Source organism: Struthio camelus, chromosome 27, assembly GCF_040807025.1.
Source record: "Struthio camelus isolate bStrCam1 chromosome 27, bStrCam1.hap1, whole genome shotgun sequence".
Lineage (NCBI taxonomy): Eukaryota > Metazoa > Chordata > Aves > Struthioniformes > Struthionidae > Struthio > Struthio camelus.
Window position 1 is genome coordinate 3517789 of NC_090968.1, and position 7503 is coordinate 3525291.

Sequence of the window (7503 nt, forward strand, 5' to 3'; positions counted from 1 at the left end):
TATTTATTTGGCCTATCTTTACAGCTTTTGCCCGCTGGGGCTGTGAAAGCAGGGCTGGTGGCCGCCGCCTCAGCGCAGCCCAGCTGCGGCAGGGCAATCCGATTCCAATTCAAACTGTAAGTAGCGGGTGGAGCGCGTTCCAACGGTTCTAACGGTTCGGCCGGGCGGGGGGGGGGGAGGGGCGCGGCGCCGCCCAGCGTGAGCCAGAGGGGCCGGTTAGGGCTCGCCTTCGGGCGGAGACCTTTCTGGAAGGGGCGAGCTCCTCCCGGCTTGGAAGAGAAGGGGCGGAGAAGCCGGCGTACTGAAGAGGCGTCGACGCACGGGAACGCGTTTATCTAGAGAGCGCACCCTGCATGTGGGTGTGTGTTGTTTCTTAACGTAAGCCTTTCTTTCGGGAAAGGAAGATACAGGTACAGGACTGAAAAAAGTGCAGTAAAGAGGGAGGAGAACCCCCTTTGAACGGAAAGTACGAGGCTGAGCGTAGGGAAGTAAGTTGGTGAAGGTTTTGAGGGATAGTTTTTTCTACACGGTGATAGAAATTTGTATTTTGGAAGTGCTGGACAAAGTGGCAGCTTGGAGGAAGACCGCAGGCTTGCTTGCTGCCTTGAGTTTATCCTTCCCTTTGGTGTCTGGTAGCCTTACAACCAACCAAATATATCAAAAAAGCTCAACCAGGGCTAAATTTTGACAAAGGATAAGGGGTATTCCGTTTTCATTTAATAGGAAAAAGAATCAGTCTGGGTTGTGTTACAGGCTTGTTTAAAAAATAATAAAAATGTTGCGAAAACAGAGTCAAAAAGACTGTTTGCAGAGGTTCTCTGCAACAGAAGAGTGATAGCTCTCCTCTCTCCTGCTGGAATTTATCGGCTGCCTTGGACTTCTCTTGTCCTGTTGTTACGTTTTGCTGTTTGTGTAACTATGAAAACCCTGCTACCTTCAGCCAGAGGCGGCGTTACTAGTTTCCTCTGACTCTTAGCACAAACTTAACAGCTTTTTCAAGTTGAAGAGTTTATATTCATGTCATACTAAGAAAGCTTTTTTTTTTTTTTTTTAATTTTATATGATTTATTCCTGTTCACTGCTAAGGAAAGTTCAAATACTTAGTAGAAGTTGTTTCCTAGAACGGAATGCAAAGCAATACCCAAATTTTTGCATTTCTTTAGCACTTTATGTTAGTAACATAGTCGAAAACTGCCTGCGTCAAACTAATGTGAAAGTTCAGGAAATAATGATTATGGGAGTGAAATTCGTAGGATACATAGATATTGTCAGCACAAACTATTTTGGAGGACGTAATTCTATGTCTTGCTATTGCTGTGTAAAGCAGCAGCATAACACAGGAATGGGAAGCACTATCCTCATTACTAAAAGCTAAAAATATTTGGAAGAGGAAAAAAAATCGTCTCATCTTTCATGGAGAGGTACCAGGGCAAACTAGGAAAGAAAGGGATTTGGCCAATTAGAGATGGCTGCGCAAACTGAGTAATTCATGTTATTCAAGTTATCGTAATATTCCTGTTTATACTGGGAATCTGTATATACTGGGAATCATCATGGATAAAATCTTTTTCAGCTCGTCTTTGCAATCCATAGAGGAAATACGATTTTGAGCCAGAGGATGTAGGGATGATGCTACCAGATAGGTAAGACTCTCAAACAAAATTTTTAGCTTATGCCTTGCAGACTCTATCTAAATCCTGAAATGAGGTGGAATTTCATATTCCTTTTTGAAAATAGAAGTAGTCTGCAATGCCTAGTTGAAATGCTTGAGGGGTTCAGGGCTAGACACGTAATGCCAAAGAACTCGCGTTTGGAAACAATTTTTAAGGAGCAGCTAGTACCTGATGTTGTTGGAACCGTTTTGGGTAAACGTTCTGACATAAAAGTCCAGCTTTATGGGCCTTAGTTTTGAGACATTAGTACGGGAGGACAGGCCCCTTGCTTAGGTACCTCTACAAGGGTTTGAAAGCTCAAGTGGTGAGAGTGTATTCGTTTGTGCTTGCAACAGAGCCTAATGTTAACATACAAAAATATTTCTTCCATAAAATATTCAGCATTCGCTTTAAATATTTTAGAACAACCATAAACTTCTATCATTCACTTTAATTGACACAGGCTTCTTCAGTTCTTTTTGTGTTTGAATAATTAAATCTTTCCATCTTCCTAAAAATATTCTCAAAACCTGTGAATGTTTTTACTGTGTTCCATCCCTCGGCATTTGCTTCTCCTTGGAGTTTTTCCTCTGCCTTATGGCCTCGAGGAAAAACTCCACTGACTGCTCTCCTGAAGTTTTTAGGTCTTGCAAAAACTCTTAATCCCTCGGTAGTTCTTTTCCTATTGGTGATTCACACTTCAAACCAACGAGACGAGTGCTCTTCAGCATTAAGCTTTGGTCTTTGCACGGTACCCAGTGTTCTGCGAGAAGAATGATTAGCAGGAACATTTGAAATCATGTGGATCCTGCATGCTCTGCAGGGGGGCTGGCAAAGACTCAGACCCATCTGTTTGGTGGGATGATTTGGGTTTTACAAAGTCTAAATAAAGCTCTGGTCTTGCAAGCGGATCTGTGAGCATTGTGCCTCTGAGGGTTGCTGTTGAATCCACTGAGGATCCCAGATCAATTCAAATGACTGATGCCTTAGTGCACAGTTAATTGTTTTGAGATGCGAACAAGTAAATTTTTGGTCTAGCGTTGCAGAGTTTTCATATGCTTTTTAAGTTCCGTTTATCAGATATGTTCTCTCTTGATTTTGTGCTATTTTCTTTTGTAAAATATGCAGAGAAATGTTGTTGAGTTTCGAAATGTCGTTGAGTTTCTGGTCCTTTCAGAATGAAAGTCCTATGCTACAAGATGATAAATAACCATGTATTAAGTTCCTAAATTACTTTGACACCTTGAACAAGATAGTAAGCTTGCACAGTGTTTTTCTTTTACTTTCCAGATGCTTAAGAAGAAATGATACATTGTTGGTGTTACTCCCCATTGAAGACTTATGCTCCTTACCAGGCTGTTTGGACTTAGTGAAGCTAGACTTGCTTGAAGCTAACATTGCTTTCTCACTGTAAAGGATTCTTCTTGAAGAAGAAATTTTAAAAGAAAGCTCTACTTTGTTATAGGAAATAACTCTTGATAATCATATCAGAAATGCAGCTGTGTAAGTGATTATTAGGTATCCTACGCTACATTTCACTACAGATGAGGAAATTTGAAGGATGCATAACAGGAATGTGTACCTTAATGAGGAAAGCAACAGCGGCAACAGAGGCCATAGTAAGAGGGATGTTAAAAAAGTACCCAGGAGTTTGGCAGTACCAGCTATAGTTCTGAAAAAGATGGCGGCCTGTTGCACATGTGCACCTGCATTGAGAGTAGGGGAGGAGCATCCTATTCTGGACCTGTCGTTAATGGATGGCAAGTATACATCCAAATAGTATTTGCAGTGATTTGTCTGGTTTGAGTTTACCCCAGACTGAAGCATGGTAAGCCTTGGGCTGACCAGGAGGTGCAGTTTTGGGTAATCAGTTATGCGGATGACAAAGTAAGGGCACATCTGAAGGAAGTCCAGGTTTCCTGAATTAGATTTCATTGCTCGTTCTCTAATTCACGCTTGCTTTATATAATGTAGGGAGGGAGAAGCTTCTGTTGCTCTAATACAAAGAACAGGCTTGTATTTGATATAAATAAGTAACAGCAGCAGCATAGTATGTAGCTCAGTGACTCAGTTCTTCAGAAAATAAAATCTCTAGTCTCAGTTCTATGCCTGCTAGCTATGAGAGATTCTGGCTGCAAGAACATCCACTTGTACCCTATTCTCCACAGGTGATAGCACAAAAACAGCTTTTCAAAAGTAATTAGGGATCTTCTCATTTTAGTGAGTATGTGATGACTTGGAACTGTTTGACTCCATCAATCCCTGTCTGTTTATACTGCAGTGGGCTGCTAAAAATTTTGTCATGTGTTTTGTAAGCACAGACGTTCTGTGTATGTAATATTTAGCTTTCTCTGTATTAAATTACGTCAGATATTAAATTGTAGGGACTTTCCATTTTGTTTTTTTTTCCCCCTTTGGGCAAATAGAAATTCTTTGGGGTGTTTCTGCATGAGATAGTTTGCCTTGGTGAAATACTGCCCTTTCTGTTTGTGGGTGTTCTTCCAGATCAAAAACAAAAAGGGGGAAGAGAGGAGAGAGATCACCCTTATTTTGTTAGTAGGAAACATGATCCTTGGAAACAGCAAGGAATGAAGGAAAGCTATTAAGAAAAAAAACCGCCTAAAGTATCTATAATTCAGTGTATGTCAATTATTTAGCAAATACTACGTTGCAACATCTAGTTCAGGTTGCCATCCAGTATTAGAAATACCCAAAGAGGTGAATGTGTGCTATATAACAACATACTTCTGGGGCAAGAATAATTAAACTACTTATTGTTTCATTATGCAAGCAACATTTTCCGGCTTATTTTTCGAATATATTGTGTAATTCATACACTCATAAAATGCCACCGTTTCCTATAGATTCAGGAAGGGGTTTTATTGCTTGAATGAAGACTTGAATTCCCTTCTCCCCCTTTCTTCCTGATATAGTTCTTGTATTGACTTTATTCTTGTGGAGTCTAAATGTCAGCAAGCCTGGAGTGAAATCTTGACCCTGTTCAAGTCGTTTAAAGTTTTGTCACTGGCTGAAAAGAAGCTAGAATTTAATATGCAATGATTATTAGAGCATCAGACTTGATTCCTGTTGAGAAAAACACTTGTTATCCCTGCTGGTTCCAATATCACTGACCTTCCTTCCTATCCTCAAAATCCCATCATCCACAAAAATAAGTATGTAAATACATTAGTTGAGGGAAGTTGGGAAATAAACTCATCCTCTAGTGGATCTCAAAGTGTTTGTCTTTCCTTATCAGCTCCATAATGATAGTGCAGTGATGGCAGCTTAATGATAGCAGCCCCAGTGACGCCATTCAGTGCCAAAGAGGTGAAGATTGCATATTTTATTTTGGAAAATAATTATGCAGCTAATTACAGCACTTGACTTCCGTCCTTCCCTTCCCTGTGTTCTTGGGGAGGCTGGTTTGATCAGCTTGCAAAAGACTGCGTCAGTTATTCTAAAGGTCAAAAGACTCTTGTATTATGATTTGTAATTGCTGGTAATACTGAATAAAATAAATACAGCATCCTTTTGAATCATTTAACTCATTGCTTAACTCCTGTGTTACTAATTCTATTCTGTTGTGTGACTATAAGTACATGCTTGTCCTAGTGGTTAGTAAAGTAAAACAGAAATAAAGACCTGAACCCTTCTGAAATTTTTCTGAAAAATTTTGAATTTGAATTCCAAAAGTAGCGATCAGAGCTGCAGATATAGAACAATCTGTCTCACAAGGTTTAAGAAAGGTATGCAGCTCTGTCTACTAAAGACAGAAGTGAATTTTGGGACAAAGCAGCTGCAGTGCCACTGAAAAGTATTGTAGTTGTAGAACCTCAATGTATGCTGACCTTGTTTTTTTTGTTTTTTTTTTTTCCTTTTTAATGTGCTGTTCAGTGGAAATACAAATTGAGCCTGCTTAAACATTCACAGATTAACAACTCAGGTATCTGACTAGCATTTTTATTTGTGTGCTTCTCTGTTCTTCTCTAGGTTACCTGTCTGTGTGTATTAACTTGCTCCTCCCAGCAAACAACTGTAATCGTGAGAAGTTTCACCTGAAGTTAGGTACTGTTAGTACAGCCTATACAGTGTTTCACAACAGTTACGTATTTTCCTTCCAAGGGTTTAAGACTTTCTTGGGGAAGCTCTTTTGGGGATGATGTTCAGCGGCGTGCTGGCAAGCATCTACTTTGCTTGCCAGAATGTATAGAAGCTAAGTTTTTTTTTTCTATTGTTAAGGGAAGTGTTAACCAAGACAGACTCACCGGCTTTCACGAGAATTGCTTGCTAATACATCATTTATTTAGCTGTTTACTTTTAAAGGGGCTGCGCCCTTCACTTAGGAACTCTTTGCAGCACCCAAAACTGGGGTTGGAGCTGCAAAAAGTGCTGCTGCAAACGTATCTTCCCAGTATCCTGTACCAGTAAGGTGGGTCAGGGATTTGCATCCGAGTGTGGTAATTCTGTTCTTTATTGCCATTTATTTACATGGAGAGGGTAGGAAGTATTCTTTCTGGTATCTCTAGCTGTTTTCAGTGTTGCAATTCCAGAAATGATTACTGATATAAAGTGCTCAAAAAGAATACTTTTATACTTTGATTTCCACTAGTTCTTATTTTGCAATTACCTGTAGTCTTTCATAGTATTGAGAATTTAATTGAATGTAGAACCGTGACTTTTTAAAAACTGCAGGAAGAAAATACTCTTCATGCAGAAAAGATTCTTTATACCAAGATCAGTTAATCCCAACGCAAAATTGCTCTGTTAGCCTGTGAAGGCCATATATGCATGATAAACTTAATCTTTTTAATATCTTCATCCAAAATTCTGGCTTTCAAATGATTGTTATGATTTGATGGCCTGTAACACAGTACACTATGTAGCTGTATCTCATTCATGTGATGTGTAGCTTTTAAATTTTACAGTAATTATTTTTTGCAAGGATAGGAAAATAAATGTATTAAGGCCAAGAAAGCTGAGGATTAAAACAGCTCACAAGAATGGAGCAAAATAAATCTCCAGGTCGCGCACAGACACCTTTTGAAAACTGTACAAAGCAGCTCTCCTCAGATGTACCGTTGTACTGAGGAGAATGCAACTTAATATGAATGTTACTTAGAGAGAAGTATTTTGGGACTCTGGAACAAATTGAAATGGAACACAAATTCCGGCGTAATCGGATGCTTGTTTTGCTCGATGTTGCACTGTAACGTTTCAACTTTTTTTGTTATATCTATACACCTGGAATCTCCCATCTCAAGACTGTAGCATGTCCCGTCACACTTCAGGTCAGATGTAAGCCTCGATTCAGTCTGATTCATTCCACTTTGCATAATCTTCTCGGCCCTCTACATTTCACTTAGACACCAAAGATTTAGTCTGGATACAGTTGTGTGTCATTTATCATTTACTTATCTTGTCTCAAAGTTTGATTTAATCTCCTTGGTTTGCTTTAAAAGACTGATTTCTTAACCTACACAGCACTCTGTCCCATTGTGATTTTTGAGCCTTCGTGTTCTCTAGCTAGATCTTCCTTACTATGATATTTTATACCTAAACTGCCTTCATCTATGATTTAAAAATATGTCATAAATTTAGCAAGTGTTGACTAGACTAGAAATCTAAATGGGGACATTCTGGTGTGGTGAAGATGTTTTTGCCAGTGCTGCTTCTGCCATTTGTCATGCTAACGTTTCATTATAAGTAGTCAGTGTGAACTTGTGATTTGAATCCAGAATTTGTCTGGCCTTGTCACTGAGTAACTACACGACCAAAGGCACATCAGTTCACTTTTGTCCCTTCTCATGCTTTCTCTCTTTCTTTTTTTTAAAAAAGATCCTTATTTATTGAG

At 39.4% G+C, this 7503-nt stretch overlaps 1 long non-coding RNA gene across 1 annotated transcript; it reads left to right on the forward strand.

Moving 5' to 3' along the window:
• The first annotated feature begins 280 nt into the window (after nt 1–280).
• On the forward strand, nt 281–5160 carry LOC138062488 (uncharacterized). The gene is made up of 3 exons (XR_011136496.1): nt 281–359; nt 1574–1643; nt 2943–5160. It is a non-coding gene; the product is annotated as an uncharacterized lncRNA (long non-coding RNA).
• The last annotated feature ends 2343 nt before the right edge of the window (nt 5161–7503 follow it).